The sequence below is a fragment of the Myotis yumanensis genome, unplaced genomic scaffold (assembly GCF_028538775.1).
Source record: "Myotis yumanensis isolate MYYU_CA2020_CCGP unplaced genomic scaffold, mMyoYum1.0.hap1 SCAF_1, whole genome shotgun sequence".
Lineage (NCBI taxonomy): Eukaryota > Metazoa > Chordata > Mammalia > Chiroptera > Vespertilionidae > Myotis > Myotis yumanensis.
In genome coordinates this window covers 209,874,286-209,889,778 of record NW_027223752.1, presented here as the reverse complement: position 1 = coordinate 209,889,778, position 15,493 = coordinate 209,874,286, and the positions used below count along the sequence as shown (strand labels likewise).

At 36.9% G+C, this 15,493-nt stretch overlaps 1 protein-coding gene and 1 non-coding gene across 8 annotated transcripts in view; one reads left to right on the top strand and one right to left on the bottom strand.

Moving 5' to 3' along the window:
• FRYL (FRY like transcription coactivator) overlaps positions 1 to 15,493 on the bottom strand; it is a 204,999-nt gene that overhangs the window by 164,617 nt on the left and 24,889 nt on the right. For 6 of the 7 annotated variants that reach the window (XM_070396929.1, XM_070396939.1, XM_070396936.1 and 3 more), the window contains exon 2: positions 14,987 to 15,118. The exons of the other annotated variant lie outside the window; for it this stretch is intronic. The gene's annotated coding sequence lies outside the window, so the exon portion shown is untranslated. The remainder of the gene's footprint in view (positions 1 to 14,986; positions 15,119 to 15,493) is intronic. 7 annotated transcript variants of the gene reach the window in all.
• On the top strand, positions 284 to 387 carry LOC139000088 (U6 spliceosomal RNA). The gene has a single exon (XR_011469524.1). It is a non-coding gene; the product is annotated as a U6 spliceosomal RNA (small nuclear RNA).

Genomic DNA, 15,493 nt, shown 5'->3' with positions numbered 1-15,493 from the left:
AAAGAATGGAAAAAAGAAAATATAACAGATGGGACAATAGGAAACAATAGCAAGATAGATTTAAGCCCAATCGTGTCACCAATTATATTAAGTATAAATGGTCTAAACACTGTGCAGAGCACCATGAGAGGTGCTAAAGGATAACTTAATGACTAAAATAGATCTTTGTGCTCTTGGGAGGGTTAGGACCCAAAGGTGGAGCTAGAGTGTGGGTGTGGCTATGTGTGTCTCCCTCTTCTGAAGAATGAATCTTTATGCTTAATCTTAAAAAGGAAAATAGATTGTGCTCGCTTTGGCAGCACACATAGTAAAATTGAAACAATACAGAGATTAGGATGGCCCCAGCGCAAGGATGACATGCAAATTTGTGAAGTGTTAAAAAATTCTTTTCTTTTTTTTCTAAATTAAAATCAAAGTAACTCTGGCTGACCAGGGTTAGAGCACCAGATTCCTATCCACTTGGTTCTTCCACTTGCCTGAGGAGATTCACAAAGAAGGCCTGAAATACCCATAAGGCTCCAGGAAATACTGAAGTTGATCATCAAATGCTATAGAAGAGTTTTGAGCAGGAAACTGATTAATTAGGTAAGGAATGGACCGGAGGAGGACACAACAGAAGTCAATGGGCCATTTATTTATTTTAATAAGTTTTTGGGATATGTTTTTATTGATTTTAGGGAGAGGGATAGAGAGATAGAAACATCGATGAGAGAGAACCATTGATCGGCTGCCTCCCACCCACCTCTAATGGGGGATGGAGCCCACAACCCAGGCATATGCTCTGACCAGGAATAGAACCAGTGACCTCCTGATTCATGGGTCCACACGACACTTAACCACATAGGCGGGGCTCACTGGGCTATTTAAATTGCTAAGGTGAGAGATAATGACTTGAAAAATTAATAATATACTTAAAACAATTCAGGAAAAGGCAATAAGGAGGGGAAGAAGACAGATTCCAATTTTTTTATTAGACGTACTTCTCGATGTATTTAGAATACATCGGGTAAAAAAATTAAAGCCTAACTACTCAAAAGTGACCCTTAGGCTTAGGTGACTGCATAGACGGTACCAAACATACATAGGTCACATCAAGAAGAGCTCTGGCTATGTAGTACAAAAGGGATGTCAGGACTAGAGATGAGAGGAGAACGTAGGGACAACCAACCCCACAAGCCTTCCAGCTCTCTTCTCCATTGATGAGGGGAGGAAACTGAATTCCTTATTTTCAAGTACTTGCTAGCCAACAATAACCACAAATTAATGGCTTTCGGCTGAACTGAAGAAAAATAACAACCAGGTAACAATAATTCAAATCCAGCACTACAAAAGGACAAATGAAATAAACAGGTGAGTGATGAGGGGGATCTGCTCCTCAAACACTTGAACCAGAATTCCATCTAGATTTCTGGATAGGAAAGTTTCAGGTCATGTCCAAATTAAATGCTTATTTCAGAATTATATGTCAAGTCTCTGAACTAATGGTTATAGCTATAAAAGGGTAAGTTTTCTACAAATGTCACAGGTTGGACCAATGCACCAATGTATTCTCAAATTAGCAACATAAAGCAGTAAAGAAGCATTTTAACTAAGCTCTGTACTTCAGGAGTGGTTACCTATGCAGCAATTCCATTGCTTGCGTATGCCGTGAGGTATAATTACTGTTACCTTCCTGACACAGGGTATTTATTAATAGCCCAATTGTTTCTAGTTTTTGGTTGAAGTTCTTTTAATATATTTCACACATAAAGATAAAAAAAAAAATGCTTCCTCTGCTTAAAATGAAGCAGTCCAGACCCTGTAATCATACTTTCTTCTCTGCCCTAAGCCATACCAATTTGATATGACTTGGCCCAGTGGTTAAGACACTTACTTCTTCAATGGAAAAAAAAAAAACTGTTTCTGAGTATACTTGAAATTCATTATTGAGATTCCAGAAATTGTTTGTGAAATAATTTTTGAAAATTCTGCTTTAAAAAATCCAGATTTAAAATTTCTATTCAAAAGGCTGCTAGTTACTGGATTTATATTTTTACAATGCACACAATGTCTATTCATCACCTACAAAGAAACTAGATTGTTAATACTAAGGTACATTCATTGTCAATATACGGTATACAGATGTACTGGGAAGAAAGGGGAATATGCATTACTGGGAATGTATAAGAAAAATTCTAAGAAACATGAACAGGATGAAAATAAAATGTATTGTCCAAAGCAGGACATTTTTTGAGGGTGGGAATAGGCACTATTAACAACACGCCAGGACAGACATGTAAACCAGTCAACTCTCCAAGGCCTATGAGGACCTATGGTCACCTTAGCAGCCACCACAAGGTGAAGGCTCACTAATTCCCGCCAACACTGGCCTTTCTGAATTTTTCCTCCTGTGTCAGTAGCATGGGAAATTTACAATCAACTAGAGGTTTTTATTGTTTGAGCCACCTTTAAGAACACCCTTCACAACTTTAAAACAAAGGAGTGATTCACAAGGCTGTACTAAAGTATAAGAGGAAGAGAGTACATCAGAAAAGAAAAGGAAGTGTCCAACTGCAGAGGCGACTAAATGTAAAGACAAAAATCACACTTAGGAAGGAGAGTGCCAGCCGGGGTAGAAAGAAAAGATGAAGAGATTGCCCAGAGAATTAAATGGGCCAGACTGAAACACAGGAAAATATTTATGCGTGGTTGAACATAATCATAATGTACTATATTAAAAGTAATTTGAAAGAACCTACCTTCATAATCTTAATATTCGTTAAAGTACCTCCTAATCTAGTAAATCAGAGCCCACTTTTTAAAAGTAAGATCTCTGAGGTCATTGTTAAGCCCATTAAAGTTTAAGAAGAGCTCCTTTAAATTACATTTATAAAAATATTATATTGCTTATGTTGTTTTTAGCACACATCTATACTTACTTAAAAATAGAGACTAGGAACCTTCAGAAGCCTAAGACATAATAAAGAGAAATTTTCTGTATTCCTTATAAGAACTTTTTTAGTGTTTTCTGGAGTTTCTCCACTTTGTAGACTAGAAATATATTCCAGCTTATACTTCTTGAGAACAGTCTAAGAGATCATCAGACAATTTACCTAATCTTAAACAAATCACTCTTTAGAAACAGAAAAATCTATCAAAAGCTCAACTGAAAAAAGAATTTAGGTATGGTGGTAAAAATTTACATCTGTACTACTTACAATTATTTTGGATTACTGCTTATCTATAATGTTTAAATGAATAGGGCAATGATGGAATATTTGCTTTCCTGATACATAGTTTAGAAAAATGTAATTCTAAAAGACAAACAGACTGATCGGTCCTCACTTGATTGCTATCTTCCTACAAAGAATCACCTGAGATTGTCTAGGTTACCTTTATTCTTTAAAGAGAGAGAGAAAGAGAGAGAGAGATAGGAAGAGAGAGAGAGAGAGAGAGAGAGAGATTTAATAAAGTGGCAGGATGAGGTGATAGAGATGGGTAGAAGGTGCAGGTACAGCCTAGTGGACAATGAGTTCCCCATTGTGGAAAGGTCCACAAACAGGATTCTCTCTCATAAAAGCAACCATTTCCCAGGATTCCACATCAGGATTTTAAGGGCATAGAGAAAATGTGATAAGCCAACAATTATCTTTAAAGAATAAACCACCTGGCCTTCCACAATCAGATTTTTTTTTTTTTAAACGGAGAAACATGAAAGATCACATGACATAAACCCTTAAATTTCAGATGAGATGACTGAAGCCCTGGAGGATAAGTAATATAGTTGGATCCCCAATCAAATCAGTAAGTATTTATTGAACGCCTACTACAGGCAAAACACTATTCCAAGGGTTACAAAAAATACAAAAACGTATAATATTGGACCCCTTCTTCAAAACTCCCATTCCCCGTTTCCCAGGTGAGTTACATGCAGGTAGCTCTCTGATGTTAGCAATATTCTCTTCCATATTCTAGCTTAGTGGTTGGAACACTTTGGCCCTGGGGCCAAGTCTGGTTCATCGCCAGCTTTTGTAAATAGAGCTGTGCTGGAACGTGGCCACACATACATTCATGTATCATCTGGGCTCCCTTTGCTCTACGAAGCCAGAGCTGAGTAGCTGTGACAGAGACTTGTGGTGTGTAAAGCCTAAAATATTTACTATCTGGCCCTTTACAGAAAATGTTTGCCAAGCTCTGCTCTAGATCATCGTTTGCTCAACTTGAGGTTTTTGGTGTGGTTTGTTGTTGTTTTTTCTCTCTTTTTATTTGAAATGAATGGAAGGCTGGTTTTGCCTGAGGAGCCACTGCCCACTGAGCAATGTGCTAGATGGTTTTGAAGGAACAGTCAGTGGGCTAAATATGGCAACTGACAGCAGCTCCCGGTAACAAGAAAAAACTTGTTCTGGCATATAAAGGACAAGGACCAAATGACACAGAATTCTAACATCCAACAAATATTTACTAACTGCTTACCAAGTGCGTGCCATTGGGCTAAGCTCTAGGGATACCCCCAATAAATAAGACCAACTCAGTTCACAAAGAACTGACTACCTGATGAAAGAGACACTTTTATATTAAATGGAATAGTAGAAGCTAGTAGACAATGAGTTAGAGACCTGACCCAGGGAATAATGAACTGGGGTGAAGCTGGCGGGTGGGGGGGGTGGGGGGGATAAACTATGCAAACCCAGGTACAGGCACACAGAGACTACGATTCCCCCTGCAGAGATCCAGTCCCAGGAAGTCATCAGGATTGGAAGCTTGTAACTATCTATAGTTGCCTCATTCCAAAGGCCACTACTGGTACATGGGTGGAGGTTACTTGGATTGTAGGTTGCTTCCTGAATTTCTTTTATAGCACATTTTTGTTTAACCTTTCCAGTATATTCCTTTAGTGACATTTTTAAACTTACATTAGCTTTAGTCATCTTAACCTATTTTACCGTGTGTTTTTCCAACCCCACCTCTTTTATTTTCTTTAGCATCTTCCACTATAGATATTATCACATGATTCATCTTTTTACACTTTTATGATTTCAGTATGTTGTGACTAAAAATTTATTTAGTTGTATATTTTTCTTATCCCCCCCCCCCTTTTTTCCCAACTATTTTATCTTAGATATAACTCCTTCTTTTTGCTTCTTAAGAGAGATTAAGCAGGGGTAATCATCAAAATAGTCAGCTACCAGGAAGATATGGTAACTAAAAATTAAACCATGCCCCGCCTCAGAGTGGCGGTGGCTCCTGAAGGGCCCTGGTGTGCTTAGGATTCACCTTTTAGTTGATGAATCCAGGGGTGGTTCAAGGGGGTCCCGGGGCGGAGACAGAAGGACTGGAGCAGCAGGAGCGCTTGGGGGAGGAGATGGCACAGTAGCTAAATATCAACTGATGGGAGGAACTGTAATCTCTCAACAACCAGTATCAGGATACCACTGCACGCTGAATAAACATCAGTCCTGCGATTAGGAAACAGCGGAGTAAGTGGGATAGAGAGGAGGCTTTTCCAGGCTCCTTAAAAGAGAGACAGATGCATCTTTATTTCAATTAAGTTTCTTGCAAGTCCTTTCTAAATGTCAAAGTAAAGAGCCTGACCCTAACTCTAGCCATACTTAACTGCTCCAATTTTTAAAAATATATATATCCATGTAATGTGAGGAGACGGTCTAAAATGATTCTTCTTAAGAAGTGTTAGGCTAACTTTAAAAATAGCCCAGAGAAACTACTAAAGTAATACTGCTGCACTAACTTCTAAAAATCCTGGTAGCTGAATCTCACAGTCATTTGGCCACAGTGACTGGAAGCGCACACACTGTGGACAAAGAAGGAAGCACAGGAAAAGGTGGTACAACTCAAGCGCCCATGAACTCTCACGCAGCTCTAAATCACGTGCTAAAGCTTCTTTGAGTTATGCACAATAGAAGACCGAGACCCAGATTCCTAGAATATTTTCCATGATGGAATGCTCTAATGATAAATTCTAATTAAATTTGATTCATCTACCTCCAAGTCAAAATTCCAAAAATCTTTGTAAACAATAGACACCAAGTATTAAACTATGTGTCAATTTCGCAGCCAAAGGCATGTATATAACAACCCAAGAGGGCCTCTGAAAAATACTCTAAAGGTCCTCTTACGTAAGAAAACCTCCTTGATTTCATGACACTACAAAAACCTAAAACTTCCAAATCCCATTTGTATAAGCAAGAATTCCTAAAGCCCTTCATACGTGGCAAGTACAAGGTATCATGTGGGTCAGGCCAGAAACTCCCTAGCAGACTGATTGTTATTTGGAGCTCTCAGGTTCTTCCAGGACACCGCCCTGCCCAAGGACCTTTTTATCACATTTGAGTCCCAAATGATTGATTCTTCATCTCCTTTGGTCTGTTATCACTACATGCATTTGAAGTATCAGGAGAAAATCTACTTCATTTCAATGTTCTCCCAGGACCTTCTCTAAACTCTCTCTTCATAATCTAGTCTTTGATAAAGACTTAAATCCATCTCATTCCCTTCTGAAAAGAAACTGGCCTGCCATGCTATTCCACTACCCAATACATAATGTATCAAAAAAAACAAAAAACCGAGCTCTCCTGGAGGTGCAAAATCTAATCACTAAAGCCAATGGTTCTACAAAAAACAAAACTGAAAAGATCACTTATTTAAAATATCTTAGCTGACTGGCCAGTGTGGGTCAGTGGTTGAGCTTCAACCCATGAATCAAGAAGTCACTGGTTCAACTTCTGGTCAGGGCACATGCCGGGTTGCGGGCTCGATCCCCAGTAGGGGGCGTGCAGGAGGCAGCTGATCAATGATTCTCTCTCATCATTGATGTTTCTATCTCTCCTTCTCCCTTCCTCTCTCTGAAATCAAAACATTAAAAAAAATATTTGAGTAACAATTAGCATTCCCTTTTCTTTACTAGTCAAATGTAGACAGCAGCCTGTAAAGCTCAACCAAAAGGCTTTTGGAATTTTTAACAAGTGCTACATTTTGGTTTGTCCTGGCTAGTGAACTGTCCTGAATATCTCAGGGGAGGTATACTGGTATACTATTTAAATGTTTATTACCCATGAAGTCATTAACACTTTGTAATGAAATGGAAATGGTATCTCAATATGCACCTCTTAAGTGTTTTTGAAAAAGTCAGGTGAAATAGCTATTCCCTTAATCAGCTTATCTAACCAGTGTTATAAAAATAATTATCAACTGTTCATTAAAGTGAAACACAGACTCTCAAATAGTAATGCTCAATATATACTGGAATTAAAGTTGTTGCCTATGAAAATATAGCTCTTATTAAAATAAAAGCACCCCCAAAGGTGTGTTTCTTTAATAGAACACCTAACCTTAGTAGATACAATTAGCCCTTAAAAATAAGTTTATACATAAAGATTCAAAACATCAACACTGCAATGAGATGGAGTAGAAAGAAAGAACAAATGCCTGATTTTAAAATAATGGCATGACTAGCCCTACCCGGTTTGGCTCAGTGGATAGAGCGTCCGCCTACGGACTGAAGAGTCTAAGGTTCGATTCTGGTCAAGGGCACATGCCTGGGTTGCTCGATCCCCAATAGGGGGCAATGCAGGAGGCAGCTGATCAATGATTCTCTCTCATCATTGATGTTTCTAACTCTCTCTCCCTCTCCCTTCCTCTCTGAAATCAGTAAAAATATATATTTTTTAAATGGTATGACTAGACCATTTAGTAGTCAAAAAACTCAAATAATTTGGTTAAAGCCTCTCTGAACTTTTAAAACTGTGCATAACAACCTATCTCACGCAGTTTTCAAGACAACTTAGACAGCATTTGCTCATTAAACCAATATTTACTAAGCAACTGTTCTGTTCCAAGCCCTGGAACACATCAGTAGACAGAGCAAAGTCCACGCTCACCTTATATTCTATTGAGGGGGGTGGCGGAGGGAGGAAAACTGAATGCACTAAATAGATAGACAAATTATACCATTTCAGTTATTGGGAAAACAAAATAAGAAAATAATGCCCAGAATACAGAGAGCGCTCAAAATATCTTTCATCCTTAATGTTGACATATACTTAATTCTGTTCAATGTATCATTATCTCTGGTCTTGGTGAATTATAAAAATAAATCTTGCCCTGGCTGGTCTCAGAGGGAAGTGGGTGGGCGGGGGGCAGAGTGGGAAGAGATTAACAAGAGATTAACAAAAGAACTTATCCATAACCCGTGGACACAGACAATAGAGCAGTAGGCCTGGGGGAGGAGGGGCAAGTGCAAGGTAGAGGAGTTCAATGGGGGGAAAAGGGAAGACATCTGTAATACTTTCAACAGTAAAGATAAATTTAAAAAAAACAAAGAAAATAAATAAATCTTATATTTACACTCACTTATTCTTGACTCCAAATAGAATGCACAACAACAAAATTAAGGTTGATTCATAAGAATAAAAATAACCCAATCCTAGAGATACAAGGACTTTGCAGCTGTCACGACAGAAGCCTGTGGAAACACACTGCCTGATCCTCAGGGTCTGACTCATGGCCATGCCTAATGGTCATTGTTCCTCAATGGTCAGTGAAGGGCATTTTCTCCCCACCAACTTTTATGTGTGCAGCTAGATATTACTTGTGCCAATTCTACTAATATTTATCAGTGAAATCAGTCTTTGATCACATGACTATGACTACACAAAAATTATATGAATATTTAAGCAGCTTATGAATAAAATTTTTAACACAAATACATGAATCTTTGATTCCTTTTTCTTAAGGAATAGGGATAGCAAATAAGTGACTTACTTCTTTAACAAAAACTGCAACATTATTTGTTATAAATTATACTGTTAGTTAATCAAATAATCAAAAACCTTCATTAAAGTAGGAATTGTGGAGGAGGTCCACCAAAAGTTTTATTTTAACTTAAAATATAAAATCCAAGTTTATTCCCTAGACTTTTAATATAGTGCCAAGTACTTGTCTCTTAGGGTGAATTTGCTAATTGTTTTCCTGCCTAAAATCTAACCCTTGTACATCATTTACGATTTCCAGTTTCAATTTCTTCAAAGAGGACGGGGAAGCTGAAGGTATCTGAAAGCAAAATCCTTCCAATCATATACATTTCTATGGCTTACTCGCAATTCAAAAGCAAATTTTTTTAGGAATTCACTTGTATGGAGTCTGATCAAAGTATTCAACTTTGTTTACACCACAATAGCTCTTTCTTTTCAGTCTCATACTTTACAGAATTACGTAATATTTAACTAAGTTATATGATCACAATTACAAGTATAAATGGCATGAACAGGGTTTGGTTTAAAATTTCACCTAACTCTTGGTAAGCACACAACTCAACCCGGTGGGAGCAGAAATGTTGGCAGAGGAGTTGGGCAGTTTTGTGTACAAGAGGCATTTGTTAATATATTTTACAGAGAAAGGGGGGATTTCTGATAAATCCAGTGGGTTGCTTAAGAATTTCCATAAAATTTAAAAATATTAAGTTACTTAATATTTCGAGAACGTTAAAAAGTAAAAAAAAAAAAAAAAATTATCAAAAGCAAAAAGATAAATGTTCTTCAACGTATCAATCCCGGCAAATACCTCAAAATTTTACAAATATTTTTGTTAAAGAAAGCATAAGCATCTGTAAGTACTTTTGGAGTTAAAAGTAGCAAGTAAATTTTTATATATTGCCAACTAACCAAGTCTCTCTCACAGAAATTGCCAAAGAAGTCCTTTAAATTAATTTTAAGAGTCATTTCCTAAAGTTGAATTTTATTCTGGGGGAGAAACTGGGCAAGATTATTCCATAAAGAACCTGTAGCCTCTGAAGTTTCAGGCATCAGAGTCTTCAGTATTCATGATTTTGCTTTGTCTGACTGTGACTAGAAAAAGATAGCTACTACGGAAAATTCTTAATCATTCAATTGAGTGCTTATGTGAAAATTAATATAAATTACAAAATCTAATTATTATATTTTGTAACATGTGTGCTACGCTCAAAATGTCTTTTAAAAAATAAAAAATAAAAGGTGACATATTAGCCCTAACTGGTTTGGCTCACTGGATGGAGCGTCGGCCTGCGGACTGAAGGGTCCCAGGTTCGATTCCGGTCAAGGGCATGTACCTTGGTTGCGGGCACATCCCCAGTGGGGAGTGTGCAGGAGGCAGCTGGTCGATGTTTCTCTCTCATTGATGTTTCTAACTCTCTATCCCTCTCCCTTCCTCTCTGTAAAAAATCAATAAAATATATATTTTTTTTAAAAGGTGACATATTAAACTAATGGCCATAGTATGTTACATTTAAACACCAAGTCCAATCACACAGGCTGTGATAAAGAAAATGATTAAAGACTGAAAGTTAAAGAAAAAGTAGTTCTTAATAATTTAAATAACTGCATATATTAATATATTCACATTTTTCACTTATTTATACTCGCACTATTGAACTCAAAACTAAGTGCTGAAAGACATTCAATTTTAACTGAAATTAAAAGATACTAAGTCAGTGGCCTCACTTCCACTTCATTCCTTCAAATGAGTGAATAGTATAAAAAAAAGAGAAACTTCTAATACCAATACATTGTAGATATCAATATATATTTCTTTTTAAAGCTTAAAAGCTCTGTGTCCTTTGTTTTAAAAATATCCATTATGTAAAAGAAAGTGTGGTTTCTCACTTACGACCCTAATTTTTAACCTGACAAGAAACAGATCGAATGTGAATGCAAGGAAATGGAGGCACTCATCTTCAGCCCTGAGGAACTGAAATTGAGAAATTTTTTAAAGGTAACTTAGCATTGCTGACCAAAACTTTTAATGCACATAGAAACTTCTATCAAGAAGCAATCATACAAAGGTATAACGTGATATATAAATGGATATTTATTTTTAATAACTAAAAATAGTCATACTAAATGTTCATTAATAAGGGACTGATTGAATAAATTATATCCACACAATGAAGTGCGTTTTAAATGAGGCAGAAAGATGTTTATGATGTATTAAATGAAAAGGCACACATCAAAACAGCCTGGATAGTAAACCTCATTTTTAAATTCTACAAATAAAAATGTATGTGTGCATATTAAAGTATGCATAGAAAACAGCTATAAGAATATATATATCAAACTTGTAGAGAAAGTCTCTTCTTTCCATAAAGTATTATATTCATTTATATAAGCAGTTATTTATTTGCAAAAAATCATAATCATACCGAACATTTTAGTCAAAAATTTAAAAACTTACAGCATTTTTCCATTTTCTTCCTAAAGGATTTCCTTTCTTTTAATATTTGCTATTTACCAGTACTATATGCAAAACTGATTTTTCTTCTAACACAGACTGAGTATCATTTGCTCAAACTTTAAAAGGCATTAAATTTAACTTTGCAGGATTATATTAAATAAAGGTACTGTGACTCAAAATAATCATGATTATATTCAAAGATGTGACTTTTTATGTTTCACCCCAAATATTTGCTATCTTCACAACAAAACAATGAAGTATATTTTTAAAACAAAATGGACATGGTTTCTATGGTGATAGGTAAAACTCAGTATCTTATTTTTCATTTACATATTCTATGGGTTACAAATAACGTTTTTCCAATAAGTATAACACATTTTCCAAAGATCATCAAACTGTAAACTTCTTTACAGAAATACTGATTTACAGCATCAATATTTCTCCATCTAAACTCGCAGCAAAACTCTGATACTAAAATAACTTTACGCCAACTACATATTTACTGTATTAAACATTTTATAATATTTAAACTTGACTTTCAACACACAGATTTTTTTTTTTTTTGCTCATTAGAATTCAAACTTGTAAACATAATTTCTTTCCTAAAATACTTTTTAAAGGACTGAAAATAATACATTTTATTCCCATTTTACTTTACCGAGTTGTTGATGGAGGTGTTTGTCATAATTGCTGTGCCAGATAGTGATTCCACCTTCCTCACCTACAGGCTTCTCTGATGAAAAACTGAGACGTCGCATCTTCAGTAACTGGGGGGAACCTTCCTGAAAACCACCTCTCGCTTCCACAACCACATCTCCCGAAAGAATGGGAGGCACCACTCTTTTTAAAAAGTCCATTATAAGGCTCTTCTACATTACTAGCCCTAGGAGCACACAGAAAAGGCGCCTGCACCAATTTCCTTGATGAGGAGATAAGGTCCACTATGTATGTCAAAGAGCAGACACGTCATGTGAGGTTAGGTGGTGCTCAACACCAGCAGGCCAAGTGCCAGCTGTCTGGAAGCTGATTTTCAGGACATCTGCTGTTCACACTGATAACACACCAACCAGCTATCGACCATGAAACGGCACTTCACGTGTACAAGTCCTTGTACATCTACGATGGGTGTTAACAGTAATATTCAGACCATCAAAGGTTTAGCATCCGTCTAGTTTAACATTCAGACTTTGAAAACTCACACTGTAATAATGTTGAGACAAATTTACTTTGGCCTGAGGTGTGTCGTCCTTCTAAATAAACTTACAGCTGAAGTATAGAACTAACCAGTAGTCAAAAGATGACTCTTATGCCCTTGGCTCAGTGGCTAGAGCGTCAGCGTGTGGCTGAAGGGTCTCGGGTTCTATTCCAGTCAAGGGCACATACCTCGATTGCAGGCTCCTGGCCTTGGTCAGAGGCATGTGGGTGGCAACCAATCGATGTGTCTCTTTCACATCCGTGTTTCTCTCTGTCTCTCCCTCTCCCTTCCACTCTCTCTAAAAATCAATGGGAAAAATATCCTCGGATGAGGATTTAAAAATAAAATAAAAACAAAATGATTACTCTTATGATTCTAAAACTCACTAACAGACCTCAGGAACATCAAGCTTCATAGGACATGAAAGACGTATTATGAACTTGATTCACGAAAGCAGTATTGTATTATGAACATTCCAATGTACTTTTAAAAATAAAAAAGAGTCCTCATCACAATCAATTGCAATTATCAACAGTAGCAATGGAGACATTGGCATGAATTGCCCAAAAAAAGGTGATAATTTACAATATATGGATCTAAGAATATAGATTTTAAATATAATGATCTAATTAAATAAACCCAGTAATCACCCTTACCTAAGTAGTAACTGAGCACTCTACTAAATATTTTTAAATAGCTGAAGTGGCTGATCCGATTGCTTAATGTACTCCAGAAGCATGACGAAATACTCCAGTGGAAGTTGCCTACGTAAGACTTTGCAAACTGAAATTAATACCTTCTTTTTTCCCTTCCTTCGCCTGCCCTCTGGTGGGGATAAGTGAGCAAGAAGGAAATGAAAAACCAGAGAGAACAGATAGGCGTAAACTCCCTCTAAGTAATCAGATTATAACTTTGAGGATATGTGTTTTAATAAGATAACAAATCTGATTCACTTAGTGAAACACAAGCACAATCTCATTCTTCTCAACACGAAGAAACTGATTTACATCTTTTAAAAGATGAAACATAAAACTATCTATATATACGTATCAGGAAAAGTTATAATGAAAAAAATTTCTGGTTCTGAATTAAATCCTCATTTTTCTACATTAATTATAAAGCCTACTATTCTTTATTTCATTATTTAAAAGATATTAACTGAAGGTCCTCTACATGTAAAGCAGTACTATAGCATTAAGGTTCAGAGGAAAGTTAGAGGACTTATTAATGCAAATCCTGCCTCAGGGAATTCTACAGTGAAAAGGAGGTTAAAAAAACAAACAAGGAAGTCGAGTATAGGACTTAAAGCAGAAATGTACCTACTAGGAACACATACTGACTTTTAAAAAATGCTTCTAAGAGATAGAGTTTCTCTTAACCCTTGAACATGAAAGGACAACAACTTGTCTGATCAGCCTATTCCCCACACACACAGAAGGAACAACTGGTTAGAACCATAATTCATATGCCTTAATAGCCTAGACGTTATCAACGTGTCTTCTAGCGCTTTTTCTTTCCTCTTTATGGGTGTGATCTCATGTTCTTTAACACTTATGTTTGTGGCTTTTCTCAGGCTCTTTGCAGGCCTTCCTTATCTATAGAGCCCAGAAACACAATGGTATATAGCAAATGCTGATTGTAGAAGGCAAGTTACCTTCTTGTCTGTTCATGGTATACAAGAACCACCTGTGTCACTATTAACCTACCGCTCTAAACTGAATTTTCAACTGGGAAAATGAAGGGCAAGGATTAGGTGTCACTGAAGAAACTAAAAAATTTTTCTCAGATTTCCTTCATTTGACAAATATTTACAGAGCAGCTCCTATCATGGCCTGTGCAAGATGCAAAGGCACTGACAATACGTCTCTCTACCCAAGAACCTTACTACTCATGAAGGGAAAGAAATTCTCACAACTACAAGATTCCCTACAGGGTTGGCCAAGGCTGTGCTGAGCCTGCCCTGCAGTTCAATGTCCTCTGCCCAACCTGCTTCTACACCACCTCTCTTAATAGAGGCTGAGCCCTAATAAAACCCTGGAAGCCAAACTCCTTTGCAGGGTCAGCTTCCAGAGGACCCATACAGCAAGCAGAAAGCATGGCGTTCCCATGACAAAACTGTACCCATTACTAGCTGAATCTATGAGGAGGAAATGCCCTAAAGCAGTGGTTCTCAACCTTCCTAATGCCACGACCCTTTAATACAATTCCTCATGTTGTGGTGACCCCCAACCATAAAATTATTTTCGTTGCTACTTCATAACTGTAATTTTGTTACTGTTATGAATCATAATGTAAATATCTGATATGCTATATGTGTTTTCCGATGGTCTTAGGCGACCCCTGTGAAAGGGTCGTTCGACTCCCAAAGGGGTCCCGACCCACAGGTTGAGAACCGCTGCGCCTAAAGCCTTGTTGGCACGTTGATGTGTCTAAGATCTTTGGTTGATTATCACAACTTTTAACTCCAGGTATAACAATTATAGGATTAAGAAATTATAATAGAAGGTAGTGGCTCAAATATAGCATTTAAAGGGCTTTATAGACCTCATACTCACTATTGAGCCTTTAGAATATGTAGTATCATCTTACCGTAGGACTCAAGACAGTAATTTCTTAGTGGTAACTTCGATCATCTAATCCTGACTGTGGGACTCTTGAGCAGTTTTGAGAATTAAGCATTTAGGTGTTAATCATCCAAGATTCAAATAAAGGGCTTCAGCTCTGAAGAAAAATAAAATACAAGATTTATACATTAGTTACGTTTATAATAGCACATCTGTGCGTTGCTCATATCCATCCTTACTTCTGAATGTATTATCCAGCAATGTCACCTGGTGCTGCAGTTATCCTCTCTCAATAGTGTTGCATTACACTGCTTCTGAACTTATTTTTCTTAAATTTTCAAAATAATGCAAAATCAAAACTAGTACAATAAGCACACACCACTGTTAACTCATGGCAAATCATGTTTCATTTATATCTCCACCTACCCCCAAACCCCTCCTCCCACCACTCTGGGTTATTGTGAATCAAATTCCAGACATTTTACCACTTCATCTTTAGATAGCTCTGTATGCAAAGATCTGCTTTTTAAAT